General features: G+C 41.7%; 1 protein-coding gene across 3 annotated transcripts in view; it reads right to left on the minus strand.

The window, feature by feature from the left end:
- Window positions 1-18,990, minus strand: part of CHCHD3 (coiled-coil-helix-coiled-coil-helix domain containing 3) — a 278,293-nt gene that overhangs the window by 54,945 nt on the left and 204,358 nt on the right. The window lies entirely within an intron of this gene.

Consider the following 18,990-nt stretch of genomic DNA (forward strand, 5'->3'; position numbering starts at 1 on the left):
CTCGGGGTGGCTGGAGCAGTGGACAGGTCACCATTTGAGATGATGAATGGCTCTCTATCAACCTAGAGTCCCCTACGATGCTAACATTTACTATAATCTTATTTGGGCTGCGATTTATCTTTCTTGCACCTGATCAATAAAGATGAACAGAACAGTTGTAAGGATCGATTGTAATTTTTTATCATTTTCAAGCATGAAGGTGCATTTCTGACATGAAGACAATATTCCAAGCGTACTGCTTCTGCAGTTTTTAAAATTACAATTTGAGTGACCAACTTCGTCAGTCTGTATGTGGAGAGGTTTTAATTCAACTGTAGGTCTCCTGCTACCCAAAAGGCCATTTGTCTTCCCAGATATTTCAACTTGAAGTTGTGTCACACCTTCCTTCCAGTTTTACTTATAAGATTTTTCTTTCTGTTAAAATATACACCAGTCACAACATGCTCTTTTGCAATGTTTGCTTTAAGCTTTTTCATGAACCCTTTTAACCAAGAGGGCAGTAAAAAAGCTAGTTAATCCATAGTAACACTGATGAGAAACTCCCCCTACTACTATGATAAACTCTCAAGTGGGCACTATGTTACTGAATCACCTATTAGAATTCTGGTGAAGCAGTAACATCTTGATTAATACTTTCAATTATTTTAAGCACTGAAACATTACAGTTTCAGTAATGTCCAGTTTCTGTCTGTAATGTCCAGACAGAGCCAGCACCAGGTTGAAAGATCTGCTTTCTGGTTCTGTTCTGTGGCCTTGAGCAAGTCCATCAGACTCCCTCGGCTTCCAGTCCACTGTTCCTAACCTATAAAATAGGGATGATATCAGCCCTGCCTATCTCTGCCAAAGCAGCTACAGAAATCCAACAAGATGGGCACCATAGCTGTGAAACCTGTTAAGTGTTTTTGCAGAGTAAGATCAACACTGTACGAATACCCAGTATTTATTCATTCTCCTGCTGGCAAGCATATTGAGAATAAAATAATTTTGGAGGAAAAAACCAATTTCGGCAAAACTAATTCTGGGTACAAATTCAAAATAATCTAAGGCAAATAGTAAGCTTTCTAACAAGAATGATGTCCTACTCTAGGTTAGTGAGCTCCCCTCGGTTTTGTAACGCCAAAGGCAGGTAAAATTATTACTAATTTTGTCAAAGTTTCCCTAGAATGTTAAACACACACACATACACACACACACACACACACACACACACACAGAGAGAGAGAGAGAGAGAGAGAGAGAGGAGAGCGAGCATGTACCTGTGCTGTCACAATCTCAGCTTTTAACTTCACAGGTTAAAGTTTCAGGCTTTATTTATGCCCCTAACTTCCACCTCAGTGCCCAGATTCCCCACACTGTATAAATCTTTCTAACAAAGAAAAAGCCCCAGGAGGCAACACCATATAACAACTAAGGGAATAAACACAAATATGCCCAAGATCTATACATAGACAGTGTTTAATCCACTTAAGTATTTACTTATTCATTCAACAAAATTAGATACTTATTATCCCAATAATGTTCACCTTGGGGAAACAGATCATCAAGAAGCTTTCCGTCCAATATAAGAGAAAAGAAAAACACTAGTAAGGAAAGGTCACAAATAATTGAGTTAAAAGTTGTAGATAGTGTTACTGGAGTTCAGAAAGAGTACAGATCAATTTTGGTCTCAGAAGATACTTGTAAAAAGTGAACCACCATAAAAAAAACAAAAACAAAACAGAACAAAAAAACCCCAACACTCTCAACATGCTTGCCAGCAGGAGCATGAGTAAGTACTGGGTATTCGTACAGTGGAGAACTCCACAGTGATGAAAAAGAATGAATTAGCCATACACGTGGAGGGGAAAAAAAAAACAAAAAACAAAAGCAAGTTCTAGATATGATATCATAGAGTGTAATTTACGTCAAGTTCGGAAAAGTGCAAAATAATGAAACAGGATTATTAAATGGCAAATTCCATTGATTATCTCCAAGTGGTAGCAGTTTGGTGGTAGTAGTAGGAGATGAGGAGCAGAATAACACAAATAAAGAAGACTGTGCAGGGGTGCCTGGGTGGCTCAGTGGGTTAGGCCTCTGCCTTTGGCTCAGGTCATGATCCCAGAGTCCTGGGATCAAGCCCCGCATCGGGCTCTTTGCTCAGCCGGGAGCCTGTTTCTCTCTCTCTGCCTGCCTCTCTGCCTACTTGTGATTTCTGTCTGTCAAATAAATAAATAAAATCTTAAAAAAAAAAAAAAAAGAAGAAGACTGCAGCTTCACTACCTTCCTACATTTCTTCAAATGAAGTGTTCTAAAAGGCGTACACAGCTATTTATTACACTAGTTATATTTTGTAATATATACAAAAATTGTATTACTCTCCTCCCTCTCTCCAAAGGAGCTAATTAACAACAACAGATTATTTAATAGAGCCAGAACAGAAAAATATGTGTAGGGGCATACGTGCTGAAGACGTTGGCTACATCAAGATTTGGTAACGCTAAGCTAAAGCAGAATGTCCACACACTACCAAATAAAAGTACTTTTTCAATTTCTATTGTGAAATAATTTTGGATTTATGGAAAAGGGGCAAAAATAGTGGAAAGTTTCTGGGGCACCTGCGTGGCTCAGTCGGTTAAGTGTCCAACTCTTGACTTCAGCTCAGGTCATGATATCAGGGTCATGAAATCGAGCCCTGTGGTGGGCTCCATGCTCAGCTCTGAGTAGGCTTGAGATTCTCTCCCTCTTCCTCTGCCCCTCTCCCTGCTCATGCTCTCTCTCAAATAAATAAATAAAGTCTCCAAAACAAACAAATAAAAAAAGTGAATAGTTTCAGTCTATCTTCACCCTCCTTCCTCTCAAGTTGACATCTTAGATAATCACAGTACAATCATCAAAACGAGTAAGTTAACAATTCTACAATACATTACTAGTAAATAGTAGTGACTAAATTGCAGACTTCATTTGGATTTCTCCAGTTTCTCTACAATGTTCTTTTTCTATTTCGGGACCCAATCCTGCCTGTCGTACGGCATTTAGTTGTCACAGCTCCTCAGTCTCCTCTTGTCTGTGACAGTTCCTCAGCCTCCCCTCGTCTTTCATGACACCTTGACACTCCTGAGGAACACCCGTTGGAAATTTTGTAGAATGACTGGTACTTTGGGCTTGTCTGACGTTTTCTCGTGATTAGACTACGTTATTATGCATTATGGAGACACATACCATGGAACCAATGGGTCCTTCTCCAATCTAGACCCCAAACTACTCCCAGACTCTGGCTTCACAGCTGCCTACCAATGCTACAATGTTTCCACTCTGAATTGGTACTCATAGGTGGGAGACACACCCTAATTTTCTGAGAGGCTATCTGTGTTATCTCTGGTGTCTTGAGATGGCAGTAGGTTCATATATGGCCCTTTTCTTGTTTATCAATTATAAATTACTATTACTTTAAAGTCATTAATGTAACTAAGTTAGTTGTAATTTGGTCAACCCCATGGCCTGTAGTAGTGTACTTCCATCAATTGTATTTTCATCTGATCCTTTTTTAATAGCCAAATATTGAGGCCTATATGGTCTGTGCTTCAAAGAAGTAACATCCACACTCCAATTTCCAAAGAAGGTAAAAAATATATATATAATTATATACCTAAAATGGCCATACAAAAATGTATGTATGTACCTATGTATATATGTACCTACATCTCCCTTCCAAACTTTGTTAAAATACTTTCTAAGTCCTCATACTGGATGGGGAATGGGAGAAACCATCTGGTGAGATGACCCTCAAAAGAGAACCAAAAAGAGGCGGCAGAGAATGCTGCCCCAAATCTGACATTGTGGTCTTTCGGTGAAAGGAACATTGCTCTGTACATGGCCATACAGTTTTCTATAATGGTAAGTCTGTTTTACAACCTAAAAATAATTTTTTAAAAATATTTATTTATTTGAGAGACAGAGAGAAAGTGAGCAGGGGCAGGAAAGGGAGAGACAGACACACAATCTCAAGCAGACTCCCCACTGAGCACAGAGCCCAATACAGGGCTCAATCCCAGGACCCTGAGGTCGTGACCTGAGTTGAAATCCAGAGTCGCTAGGTCACTTAACTGCCTAAGTCACCCAGGTGCTCCTACGACCTAAAATTTAGAAACATCTTTCATTTACTTTGCAGTTTTCTGCTCCATTAATAGCAGGTAAAATATTTGACATGATTTGTCCAGTGGTTACATGAATTTGTGGCAGGTAAAGCTTATTTAAATCAACTATTAAAAGTCTATTATTTTCTTACTTTGAAAGAAATTTTTATTATTTGACATGACCACTAAAACGTCTTCCACCAAGATTTCCTTTGAGAAGGTAGACCTTACCAATTCAAAATAGAATAATACTATCGTTTTAATGTTTTAGCACTATCAAAAATCTGATAAAGGCTTACCTTTTTTTTTCTTTTGTCAAAGATTTAGTGAAACAAGAGTTCCTAGGAGGCGAACTATCTCCAAAATAACAACATAATACTAGATATGGGAGATGTGTCTGTCCCCTATATTAGAGGACAAGACAGCACTGGAAATGACAGGCGTTTTCATTTTCTATATTAAAACATTTTCCAATCTAAGGCAATAGGTACTAATTACTAAAAACACAGGCAACAGACTGAGGTGGCAAGACTGAATGCTCCACTGTACACAATTCTTTAATGTATTTAAGAAACGAATATATTGTTCACAGTACCCTATACTTTGGTGAGCGATTCACAGCAGAGCGGTGGTAAGAGCCTATGCTTTTCTTCAGAGCCACACTAGAAATGACAGCTCTGTCCCAGTAAAACAACACATGTGACTCCACCCCAACAGTTCCCTCACATCCGTAAGATGGGGAGATTACCAGAAGTGGCCTACTGAAAATCTCTGGGAGATTAAATATGGTCATTCATGTAAAGTGCTTTGAAAAGTACCTGGGGCTATATATGGTAAGCATTATAGGAATGTTACCTATTATCATAATAAATTATTTGAAGAGTAAAAAAAAAAAAAAAAAGTATGTAGTGTTAGGTAACTTTTTTTCAAAAGCCATTTTAATAAAAATTTAATCTTTAAAAAACAAAAATCTTTTCTTCCATTAAACCAATCATCACTGAACTTTGCTTATACAGCTCATCAGTTCTCTTTTTCTGTTCCTTAAGATAAACGGGAAATGTGAGGACCGTGGCTGGGCAGTACCAAGAATATTAATGGCTATGGAAAAAAACTATATATATATATATATAGAGAGAGAGAGAGAGAGAGAGATGGTGATAATAACCAGCCCATATTAAAAAAAAAAAATCAAACCAATAATTTTTGACATTCTCACCAATGAAATCCAGTGACCCAAATTAAATGGTAAAAGTACTTTATAATGCCAGGACCTCCTAGGGCCTTAATTCTTACTACACATTGTGAATCTCCAAGATGAACAATACTGATTTCCCATGGAACCTGTTCATTTTGGAGCATCTTGAGAGAACAGAATCCCTCAACTGTCCCTGAGAAACACTGGATTAAAGACAAGTTGACAACCGCTATTTCAATCCTATACTTCTTTGCATGCAACTTTTCTCTTCTCAGAGTAACATTCTCTTACAGGTTACTTTTAAAACTAGTGTTCTGTACAGTAGAAATCGGCAATATTGGAAAACAATTCCAATATGGATGGAAATAGGGATGGCATCCCTTTCCTGAAGTGCTGATAAAAAAAAGAGCCTGCTAATATCCTGAATTTTAAAGAGTCAGATGAGGGGCACCTGGGTGGCTCAGTTGGTTAAGCATCTCCCTTTGGCTCAGGTCATGATCCCAGGGTCTTGTTCCCTGCTCAGCAGGGAGACTGCCTGTCCCTCTCTCTCTGCCTCTGCCCCCACCCCTGCCTGTGGTCTCTCTCTCTCTCAATTAAAAACAAAACAAAACAAATCAAAACAAACAAACAAACAAAAAACCAAAGAAGAAGTTGAGATGAAGTCCTTAAAAAAACCTATTGCTGTACCTCTCCCCTGTTCCCTCAGAGCCCTGCGGTGGACTGCAAGACTGGCCACCGTTGTTTCCTCTTTTCTGTGTGTATGCTCCTGGGTGACACGACCGTGCAAGTGTCTCCCAACGTGACTGGGTGGCGTTCCTCCACCCCTTCAGTCCGGGCTGTGCTTCCGACTTGCTCCGGCCAACAGAACGTGACAGGAGCCACGACGAGCCACTTGCAAACAGGAGCCTCTCCCGTGGAACCCTGACTAGCGCCACATCAAGCAGCCCGGGCTGAAGACGGGGAGACTCTAAGTCACCCCACCTGGGGCCGTCCCAGGCCCGCCCAACTTCAGCCACTCAGCGTTCGTCGGGCCAGCCAAATCCAGAAGGAGCGCCCAGCTGGTGACCTGCAGATTCATGAGGTAAATTAATGGGGGGTGTTTTAAGCTGCGAAGTTTGGGCCAGTTGGTTAGACAGTAAGAGCTAACTGGTTTATGCCCTTCGTCTGGGTTCTCGTGGCGCCACGTTTACCAAAGCACCGAGCGCCCGGTACCAGCCACGTGTTCCGTGTGGTCTCCACGAGCCCGAACGATCCCCAGATGCAAGTGTCTCATCCCACCCACCGCTACCCTTACAGCCCTCGGCACAGTACGGGATGCGCGCAACTTACCGAAATCACGTCAGAGTGACACCATCCATTCTAAACTTCAGTCCGAAGCGGACTTTTATTTAAAAGAGGCTGGCAGAGAGGGAAGTCCAAAGTAAATGAAATACTAAAACATGGGCAAAATGGAAGACTACCACGTTTGTTATACGTCTCTTATACACACCGACCAACACTGCAGCCTGCTACGCCGCAACAACAACAAAAAGGATGCGGACCTCACCTAGGATCACGTTCAAGTACGAAGAGAGCACATAACAGTTCACGGGGCGCACGGCAGCTCACACAGAGGTAAGGGGCTTGTTTTCCTCACATCAGGAGAAGTCTGGGTGCCGGACACCCAGAGCTGATGTCGGTGCCGGGGATACGATCCAATACCGAGGCCCTGTCCTCTCGATTCCTCCAAAGCCGGCCTCAGCACGGGCTGTGTCCCGAGTGGCCGGCTGGCTGGTCTAGCTGGTCTAGCTACTGCGGCTCCGGCCTCGTGCCCATGTTCTCAGGAAGGAGGAGGAGCTCCCTCCAGGGACCCACGCTTCCAGCTCGGGGGCCAGAACCACAGACCATGCCCAGCCCTGGATGCAAGCGTTTTCGTCTTCTCACTTCTACAGCAAGAGAAAAGCCCGAGTTTGGAATTGGTGTTTATTGAGGCAATTTATCATACCGGCCACAGAGAACTGAACCGACAGCACAAAATGATGCGCAAAACAGTGTGGTTGATTTTAGATACAAGGATTCCAGTATTTCTTTCCAGCCACCCTTAAAATCCGAATTTGGGGTCTGGCGGGGGGTGGGGGCGGGATTTACCCATCTGGTATTCTAATATCCAAGAACCAAGTTTTTAGACAGTATAGGAAGGAAATGGGAATCCACAAGAGCGGGCATCATTCCCAATTTTGGGGGGGCTGGCCGTGGCCCATGTTTTTCAATGTGTGATACTGCCATTTTCCATTTTCAGAAAGTCTCCCTTTAAAAGTGTATTTTAAAATGCACGTGCACAGACACACATTATTGCTACATTTGAAAAGTGTCTGTTTGCAAGTTCTAAATTAGATCAAAAGAAAACATGCACACACAGTATTCCGGCAGTATTTTCTCAGGTTCTGAATCTTATTTCTGTTCTAACTAATGCTCATACCTGCGGTAGACAGGAAACGAACAAATCAAAAAGGTCACAAGAAAACAAGAAAAATTTGTTAACTAGCTCTTGCCAGTTCTTCTACAAAATGCTTCCGATGATGATTTGGGCACAAGTATATAATACATCACACTGAGGTATAATTTAAATTCTGGTAACCTTACAGTATTTCTCAGAGGCGAGTATCACCCCTCCTCACCGTCCATTCAAAGATTAAGGCAACTCTGCAGACATTTAGCGACAGTGAATGGGAGAAGCCCCAGGTCTGACCTTAGATGTGAGCAGACTGGCTGAAGATACAGCTCTATTCTTTCAAAGATGATCTATAATTACCACTCACTACTCACTTATCGTAGGTCTCTATCCCTCCACCACCCACCCAAACACGAGTGTTACTGCTTCCACTTCTTGTTTCAACACTTGTCCAGGAACTATGTTACAGGATGTGATCAGCTAGATGCAGGTTAAGTATGTTTCCCCCAAGATGAAACTAAGCATTTGGGGGCGTGACTTAATGCTGCAAATGCAGTGTGGTTACAGTTCCAGGCACAGAAGCCCTAAAAGTCACCCAGTGAATGGCTTCAGGTGGCCAAAGAGAGTTCATGCTTCCTCAACCCAACCTGTATTTTTATAGACTTACACAGAAGCAAAAGACTGAATGCAATATACCTAAATTTTTAGCACAACAATTTTAAGAACTATAGAAGTTTTAGGAAAAAAAAGAAAAAAAAAACACTAATGGTCTAAATTTAGTTTATCTAGTGGTTTCGGTATTTCTCCTGACAAACGTTCTATCAGAAAGCCTAATGGCTGGTTTGAATTCTGCCTTGCCTGTGTTCCTGTAGATGCTGGAGTCCGTTACAGATGGAAAGAAGAGTAGGGAAAGGAATTTGATCATAATCAGCGAGAAAAGCGACCCTTGAATAAAGGACTTGGCATCTTCAAGACTCTTTCAATACTGGCACTTCTTAAACCCTGTGGCCTTGAGTCCACTGTCTCTACTCTCTCCTTTTATCCCTTTCCCTCCTGCTAACCTCCTGCTCCAGAGAATGCCTTTTAAATAAATACATGGCCTATTTAAATAGGTTCTGCCAACTGCCAACATTGGTTCAAATGCATGGTGTATCAGATTCAGTATTCTGTTTCTAAGAGGTACACCAAGGAATCGATTTGGTTATTTAAACTGGGTCTCACTTTTTAACATCTAAAAATGAGGACCTTATCTTTTGGGGTGATTGTATCAATGAGACATTGTAGGTTCAGCACTTGGCACAGAGCCTGGCTTTTCCTTATTCTCCACCAGAATACCACTCCCACCAACAACCCTTAGCCCCCTAGCTAATCCCATCAGAGCCCAGTCCCATGAAATTACCTACACGATTCTCCAACCTGAAAAATGAGCTTCAAGTGGAAGGAGTTAATGCTGGTTTTGTTTAAGCAATATACGCCTGAAGGGCTATCATGAGTAGTCCTGTGTTTCTGCTAATAACCTTTTGGGTACATATATATCTTAATTATTCTCAACCTTATTTTTTTTTTTCAAATACATAACACTAGCGATCAATAATAAATTACTAATTTAGCAGTTTCTAACAAATCAGTTCTGATTATTAAGTTCTATGTAAAGGCAAATGAAGATTCCCTATAAAAAAGCCTTTGAGAAATTAATCCCACCATTTTCCCCTCCTATTTAGATAATAAACCCCCTTTAAGCTAGATATATGATCAACCAAACTACAATTTCCAGGTTGCTTCTAATTAGGCCGGGCTGTAAGCAGAATTATATGGGAATTCCAAGTAGGCTGCTTAAAGAGAGCCAACCTCAGCTGGCAAAGAATCTTTTCAGCCCTTTTGTGCCTTTTCTCTTTTTTCCAGTCTGCGAGGTAGATGTTATGGCTGGAGCTCCAGCAGCCATCCTGCAATACAAACTGACCTTCAAGAGGGAAAACCCTGGGCCAGGAAGCTGGAGCAAAGCAATAGGTGCCCGGGGCTCTTATGACATTGAAGTCAACATGTCAGCCCTCGACTGCCCACCTCTCGACTTATTAAGTAGGAAGAAAATAAACTTAAAACTGAAGCTATTACATCTTCATGATACCAGAGTCACAATAATCCAGAATAGACCTTCCTTAAACCCTGTCAAGTTTGCTTTTTGTGCACCCCATGAACGACTTCAAATAAAGTCAACTTCAAAGAGGTACCAGGAGCACCTCTGTCCTTTGCAGTAAAGCTCTGCTTCCACTTGTCAGGAATCCATTTCCATCTGCCTCTCTCTCCTTTTCTGACAAAGGACAGGAAGAACTGTAAAATTTTAAAGCCATGTTTAACTGGATCATCAAATATTACCGACTTAAAGAAGCCATATTTCATGAAAACACCACTATCTCCTAGGCACCCTGGCAAAGTTAATGAGTTAATGAGTCGTTCTCCTTCCGTCTTCACTGCTGCTCATGTAAAGCAACAGAGCTATTCAGGGCCGCTTCTGGCATTTTGAGTTTTATCCCAGGCACTTTAGAAACTTCACTAATTAAGAGTCTCAGGTTTTTCTTTCCTGATTTAGTTTTCTAATTAGAATAGAAACTGTAGATTCACTGACAGCCTTGCCAGTACATGAGTTATATTACGTATATAGGAGTTATCTTAGCTCGTGCCTCAGTTTCTTCACCTGGGCAATTTAAATAAACAACTGCACCATTCACTTGGCACTCTACAATTCCTTCATCTGTTCTTCTCTTCATTCTACAAATACTGAAGGTCCGTGCCAGACACGAGGCCAGGAATCTGGAGTATAATGGAGAGTAAACAGGGGGCTGGCCCAGCTTCTAGGGAGCGTATGACATACGGGAGGAGACAAGACACAAATTCACAAATCACACCAATAAATGTAAATTACAGGGAATTACAGTGCCACAGGATCACTATATAGAACTTCTTTTATTTCTAGGAAGTAGTTTTTCTAATGAGTCTCTAAAGCCCTATTTTTTCCCCTAAAGGAGCTAACTAGCTATCACCCCTCATCGGCAGTTCTTAAGTTAGTTATTTCCTTTTCATTTCTCTCACTGTTTCTGTCAGATGATTCAAGGTTCAGAGCAGAATTCTCTCCACCTGTAAAACTTTCTTCTAACCCCTTTAGAAATAAGGAAAATCTACTTGTACTGATATGATATGGAGGTCCACATAGCAGGAAAAAACAGAAAGTTGTAAAATAATTTGAACAGTGTATTTTCTAAACTGGTGGTGTACATTCATGTACACACACAAACCTTGAAATATTCTGGAAGGACTATTTGCCATCCCTGCCAAGGGGACACAAGGAGGAGATACTTTCCCTTATTTAATAGCCTTCTGTAACAACTTAAAATTTTTCTGTGGGATTGTATCATTTTATAATAAAATTAACCATGCTGCAATTTCCAACAGGCATTATACCTAAATTTATATCATACCAGAAAATGAACTGATGTAGATACTTTTGGCAAAGTGATCCCTGACGCCTTCTTGCCTTTAACTATGCTTATAGAGAGACTTCCCATTTACCCTACACAGAAGTTATGCATTTTTCTATTACCCTTTTCTATAATAATGTCGATAAAAGTCTCAAAATCTTCTACTATTTGTAGTTCTTCTGAGAGAAAACCATACCCCCTTTCCAACTCATCCTTTAGTCTTCTATATTACACACCGACGACTCACCTTTTAGACTTCTGAATTACACACCTGAGACCTTCCTACTTCTGACATGGTTGTGTGTTTCATTGTTTCTTCAACAACGGTGAGACAAAGTGGTTTCACAGTTCTCAGACGGGTTATCATGAGACTTTACCACGGTGTCTTGCAAGCCTCCACAAAGAGGCTTTTTAAATTACCACGTGTTTCCAGCACAGGAACCTCCAGTCCTCTTGCCGACTGGGGAGCAGGACACGATCCACTCACCAGGTTGTATGTCCTGTGAAGGGCTCATAGAGGGAAGGCTACAGGCCCACTGAACAGCATACCCACTGGACGACTCTCTCTAGAAGGCGCCAACACATCTCAGGCACACGCTCGATTTTACCCTAACTGGCTTCACATTGCCTCCTGCGGAAAGGAACTCTAGAAACCGAACTCTCCTGTACCCGTTCAGCACATGCACTGGCGCACACACGTGCTCAGTGTCCTCCTGAAAATCACGGGCTGAGAAGAAAGCTGGAAACATTAACCCTTGTGGCAGAGAAGCAGGCAAACACGAGTTCCTTCACCATCAACTCTGCTGTGTTCTTTATTCATTCACAATTTTATATTTGTAGTCTGAAGAATGGACAAGACACGCTCCCTGTGATGTAACTGGTGTCCCCATTTCACCTTCTCTTCTAGCCCGCTGACAGGCCAACCTACAATTCATACAAAAGGGCTTATTTTTTTTTAACCAGCCAAGCCCCCAGGGGTGGGCCCTGCAGATGGGAGGGTGAAAACCTCTTTAAAGGCTAGTGGAGAGAGAAACAGAAACTCACTCGCTACACTAAGCACAGCTGTAACTGCCTTTGGTTCCATAAGCCCTTTCGGCCTCCAAGAGCTCCTCATCACAGTGCCAATGCCACGGGAGGAGGGAGGCAAGCATCCAACCCCGTGCTCCTAAAACATGTAAGGTCCATGCTACCGATCGCAAATAGGATTATATTGTTCTACAATCGTAGAACAGAACACAAATTTTAAAGATTCTCACACAGATCAGAAGACCTTCTGAGATTATTTCCTTGAATCCCGGTTGAGAAACTCTGAGCTAACCCATTTACTACCCTTTGGCTTCTTATAAGGTGACTTCCTCCGAGTGACTCTTAACCAAACAGGTGGGGGGCAACGCTAATGCTTCCCAAGGCAAAAGAGAAGCATGGAGACTAAAGACTAAATCCCCAGGAGGAAGGAGAAGGGTCAGGAAACCAAGGGGTCCTGACACAACAGGCTGGAGAGGCCAAGACCGAGCCTGCCATCTTCCCACTTTCGCCTAGAACCTGAATTTTTAAAATATGATAGAGGCCAACACCAGTAACTCACTATGATCCAGAAAATCTCTTTAAGAAAAGCTTTCCTGAAGACTAAGCAAACCTTTGAGGCTGCTCTCACAGACATGACAGTGTTGGCCTCTTTGCTCCTCTGGCACCAGCTGACCAGCAACCCCAAAGTGAATAAAATCTTTGCTCGAGTCATACCCTTCCAACACTACATGAAAAGTAGCAGTTTACATAAAAGGGAGAGTGCCGCATGCATGTTCAGAATCCCAGGCTCAGCACATCTTAAGCAAGAGAAGATTCCTCAGTGGAGTTATGCCTGAAACCTTATATGAGGGTGCCCCCGAGATGCACATATGGCAAAGCACCCCACAGCTTCCAAGGTTAATTTCATCATCATGCTTAGAAAGCTGCCTGTCACCTTTGAGATCTACTCACGAAGGAGCTAGGGTGCTCTCTCTGATGTGACATCTCATACCTGTATTCAATAGTCGGGGTGTGGTGCAGGTAAGGGGCAGAGGATTACTATCCACAGTCATTTCTCATTTGTGGATCTACTTTTGTCCCTGGCATTGTACGCTATCAGAAGCCTAGTTTAAAAACTAGGTAAAACCCAACCAAAGCTAACATTTCAAAAATAATTTTATTATTTTCTAAGGAAAATTTTTCACCTAGGAGAAAATGCCATTCTTTCAAGATCTCCTCATTGAAAAAAAGGTCTAGAGTACAGGTATTTGCCACATACATTCCCCTGAAAGTGGCATCTGATAGGGTACAGGAAAATTTGTGAGATGAAATTGGTTAAATCATTTCACTTTATTCTTACAAAGTTGGCTGGGTTTTTGGTTTGCTTTTTGTTTTGTTTATACAGATGTGGGATGCTGACAAGCATATGAAGTCATGGGCTACCCTCATCATTTGCTAGTGCAAGTATAAACCAGTACAATTTATAGCAACATGTCTCAAAGGACTTTGACTCAGCTTCATTTCTAGAAGTATCTGAAGAAATCATGGGTATGTATAAAAATCTAGTTAATTTTTTTTTCATCCCAGAGTTTATAATAGTGAAAAATGAAAAGCAACTTAAACATTCAACCAGAGAGGACAGCTCAGATAAATAACAGATCATCCACATAATGGAAGGGTAGGAGCTGTTTCAGCTTGCTTCAATCCTGAAGATGGAAAAAGCAGAGAAGAGATATTTAAATATTTGGTCCTTGGTGAATAGGTTGAAGAGTAAAGACAGTCTTACAATTTCTTACAATGTTCCTATAGTACCAGCTCTCTTCCAGAGTGAGAAAATGAAAATAAAAAGCTAGCATTTTCATAAGCTACATAGTATGTATCCATCTATGAGGCCAAAATGCAGATAAGATGGTATGAGTTAATTTTAAAAGAGAGGGGAAACCTATTTTAAATGATAAAGGTTAAAACCCTATTTATTCCTGGTGTCCCTGAAATTCTTCTGCCATTTGTTAAGTGGGTGAACGTTCACTTCTTGAATAAGAAATATTTACTGGCAACCATCTCCTAGGAGCAAAGTGCTAGTAGCTGAAGGAAATATTTTTCTTCCTTTTTTTAAAAAAATATAGTTACATGATTCCAATGCTTTATAATCTACAACGGATGCGGTATTCATTATGAAAAAGTCACTGGAAAGAGCAGAGGCTCTGGGGATCCCACCTTGGCAAGGAAAACACAATCCCATCACAGCAACAGCTAAAAACTGCAGGATCTGGACCCCCACCCATGCCCAAGAGCACATATGTGATATAAATGATTATTTGTATCAACAGATATTATCATGAAAACCAGCTAAAGCAGCAGCAAAGTGAGAGGCTCTACCTTCATTTTACCTACCAGGAATGGTATGCTTAACTAAAGTTACATACTGGCTTGACATCCCAAAGGCAGTTAAGTATTATAACCAAATCAGCCCCGGTCTGATGCTCTAAGTACAGGGCTCTAACTCAAGCCTTGAGATTTAAAAATATTGTAGCCTCTTTCACACAAAGCAATAGATGCTCTTCTGTAAGTACTCGACAAACTCGTGATTTTCCTTGACCACAGAGGTATTATCTTCCTTTAAGGCACGTAAGAATGAGCTGCGGTCACCCACGGAGAACAAGATCCCACGCACATGGAACACCCATCTCGAGTTCTAATTTCCTCTCATCGATTCCGAGCCCAGACTCAGCTGTTAATAGTAACAGTGACATGGTTCTCTCAAGGGCCGGCAACACACACAAAGCTTCGCAGGTGAATAGTAAACTCAGTCTTAATTTAAGGGTTAAAATCCTGGTATGAAATGGAGAAAGATTTCGAAAGTGGCGAAGGGAGCACCTATCCATTTCAAAGACATGTTTATCTTTTTGTATTTCAAAGGAAAGGCCTTTTGAAAGATCTGGCAGAGGAATATGCATGTGAATAGGAGTGCATTGAAAAGTCTTAGCTTTCAGGTATAATGGCTTTGCCTCAGAAAGGCCTGCGCAGGATTCCTCCATCTCCAAGGCACATTTCATACGCTGCCAAGTACACAAGGGCTCTGCCGTATCGCTTAGGTCCAGCTTTTATCTGATGACTCATTAACATTTTCCTTCATTATGGGGCCCGAATCGTACTACTCCTTAAAACTTTGACTCCTCAGCTGCAGGGATGCATTCATTCATGTGGGACTAAAACAGGCCAGAATGTGTCTTATTAAAAAAAAAAAAAAAAGAAAAGAAAAGAAAAAGCAAGCGGAGGAGAGTGGAAGGAGGGGAAGAGGGGGAAGAAAAGATAATTATGGAAGACCCAGCAAGCAAATTTGATAGTCCTCTTCTAGAAATATTCATGAAAATCTGTTCTTGAAAACTGCTGGTATTCAGTAGCCAATCTTTTCCACATGACTTTACTGAGAAATGTTCTTAGAAAGATCACACAAAGGGGTGATAACAAAATGCATGTCATCGAATGATCTTTTGGTCTGGCATGGAGTCTCTCCTCTGAGCTTCAGCGTGGCTCGCAACTGCTTCCAAGGCCTATCTCAGTCGCTCTGTCTTAATCACACTGTGCCTTCTGCCTCCTGCAAGTCCTTCCAGGCACCACAAGCGAGAAAGCAGCCATCCACCGGGGACAAAGCATTCTGTATTCTGTTAGTTTCCACAAAGGCAGACCCTGGGGATTTAGAGAGTTGAGGTCTACAAAAGCACTTAAAAGAACAGCATATTCACCCACAGGAGAGAAGTTCTGGTGAAACCCCTGTGATCTGAACACATCTCAAGGGAAAGAGACTGCTTCTTTACTTTTGAAAAAGGTCTTTATTAAAAAGACAAATGTGAACTATAAATGTAATCTTGAGTAAGCAGTGTGAGTTGGGCCCTGGAATCACTGCCCTTCTTAGGACACAGAAATTACAGAAGCAAAGGAAGTCTGCGATGACCAGACTGAATTTGAATCACGGCTTACGGCTCAGTGTGACCCAAATATAACCAAATCCATCAGCAGCCAGATGTAAATGGCCTTGTGCTAGGCTGATTCTCTGCCTGGTGAAAGCCCTCTCTCCAACTAGAAGGCAAGTTATTAAGAACCTGGTTGTCATCTTAGATTGGATAGATCATTTGTTTCCCCGAATTCTTTTGCTCATCATTTACTCATTACACGCCTCCTCCTGATGTAAGTAGACATTTATTAGCTTCTGCATTTATTGCATTGGCAAACAGAAACATTCTGCAGCATTTCCTGGGGGGTTCACTCATTTATCTATTGGATAAGAGACTGAAGTTTTCTACAGGGCAGAAAAATTAAAATATCAGTCAGGTTGACAGCCAGGAAAATGAGGGTCTCTCTGCAGCAAGAAGCTTTCTTGAGCTTTCGGTTTAGTGAGAAGCTACGATGTTATTTTGCTGAACTACAGCGTCATATATAACTAGAACTGTGGGCTTAACTGGTGAACTAATACTCCAAATGAATGATACACATGGTCCTCTGTAAAGCACGGGAGATGCAAAGTTAATTGCTATTTTAAACAGAAAATGTAACAAAATCCTATCAAAGATCCATTTCCATAAAGAGCCTGGAAAAGAACACTACCTTAACTAAAGAAAATAGAGCAAGAATCACAGGATTTAAAGCCGTAAGGGACCTTCCAGGTTATGGAATCCTTTTCCAAGAACCTTCTTTAGGCCACCCCTGACATGTGATTGTTCTCATTCTGCCTAAAACAATGGTGGCAACAGGGAAATTGTCATCTACCCCCCCCCACCACCAAAGCAGCTTATTTGAGAGCTGCAGGCCTCTGGTTGACAGGGGGCTCACCTCCTAAAGATGGCCTGAATGAATGCATGTGACCTTGGGCAAGTCTCTCAACCTCTCTGGGTCTCAGGGTCCTTGTTTTAAAAAATTAAGTTACCCTGGGGCACCTGGGTGGCTCAGTGGGTTGAGCGTCTGCCTTCGGCTCGGGTCATGATCCCAGGGTCCTGGGATCGAGGCCCGTGTCGGGCTCTCTGCTGGGGGGTGGGGGGGAGCCTGCTTCCCTCCCTCTCTTTCTCTCTCTGCCTAACTCTCTGCCTACTTGTGATCTCCGTCTGTTAAATAAATAAATTTTTTTAAAAATGAAGTTACCCTTATGTTGAAAGAATCAGAGCTGAAGGAGAGGAAGTCAGTTAGAGGTGCAATGGCCTCATGCCAGCCAAAAGACTCTGATTCAGTGGGGCGTGGGATCCCGCACTGTCTTGTGGGGTGCTGTCACACCATAAGCAAGGCCACCACGCTGGTCTCAAAGTCTCTATGCTGAGATACAGCCATTCCAATCAGGACACGGGAGCTCACTCAGAGTACGGCAGCCTTCAACTCATGAGCCATTCTTTCCTCATTCTTTGGTCTTCTTTTCTTTTTGGCTTCACTTCCCCTGAACCAACTTTTGTTATACACCTTTCATCTTGACAAAAAGCAGAAACTGTAACACAATGGAAAATTCCATTGAGGCCTGCAGCTGCTAACACAACCCCTGAAGCAGCTGGCTTCTGCCGGCCATGCCCCATCTTCCTGGTTCTCTGATACCAGCTTTCTGGGGTTTGGCTTTTCGCTGAACAATATTCTGCATGAATAGCCCAGTATTGTGCCAGCACTGATGACACACAGAAAATGGGTTTTTAGTGTTCTGCCTACTTAAGAGTTTGTATGTCAGAGAATATTAGCCCTCCTGATATAACATTGCTTAAATATTGCTCAAGTCCCACTGAATCATTTTAGGGATAAGAAAGAATATAAATGCTCATAAGACTATTATCTTTACAAATCAGTAACATCTTGTAGGCAAGTGTTCATACAGCCATTTTTCCTAAGTAGCTCTTAAGTCAGAAAGGAAAGCAACCTGGATAACGAGCCTGCTGTGTGCACTAGTAATTACACTGCGGCTCTGAGGAGTGGTTCCACTGGTGCCGTGGAATCTCACTTTAGCAACGGAAGAGAGTCTCACCCGTTACTACGAAAGCCTTGGTGAACTCACTGGCAGGAAATGATGCAGACACGTAACTGATACCTTCATTAAGAGCCTCCTTACATGTTCGACCATGGCTTAGAAGCCTGTGGAACATAGCAATGTAACTTCCCAACGGTCAACTCATGTCCTCCCTCCAGAAAGAGTTAATGTCAACATAAAGCTAGAGGATACTTCATTAAAAATAAAAAATTACACCTGCGGTAAAATGACCTGGATGCTAGAGTCTCCCTTATTTGATATCAACAGTGTGGATAAAAGAGGTTCTTTGTGGGGGGGGGGGGAATCCACAGTTTAACAATTCCTACATATTCCATTACATGATACAGGATAATAAGTAAGATTTTTCAATTTAGTTTCAGCACTTATTTTATTCAAGAAGAAGTCTCCCCGAAGATGTCTTTAACTCATAAATTCCTTACAAAAACAGTAATTCAAAGGGATACATGCACCCCCTCCCCCGTGTTTCTTGCAGCATTATTTACAATTGCCAAGACAGGGAAGCAGCTCAAGTGTCTATGACTGAGGAACAGATAAAGAAGGTGTGGGGTATATATCCACAATGGGTTATTACTCAGCTATGAAACAGAAGGAAATCTTACCATCTGCAAAAACATGGAAGGACCTAGAGAGTATAATGCTAAGTGAAATGGCAGAGAAAGACAAATACCATGATTTCATTCATTTGTGGAATTCAAGAAACAAAACAAAGAAAAAAAAAGAGACAAACCAAGAAACAGACGCTGAACTACAGAGAACAA

The sequence above is a fragment of the Neovison vison genome, chromosome 4 (genome assembly GCF_020171115.1).
Source record: "Neovison vison isolate M4711 chromosome 4, ASM_NN_V1, whole genome shotgun sequence".
NCBI lineage: Eukaryota > Metazoa > Chordata > Mammalia > Carnivora > Mustelidae > Neogale > Neogale vison.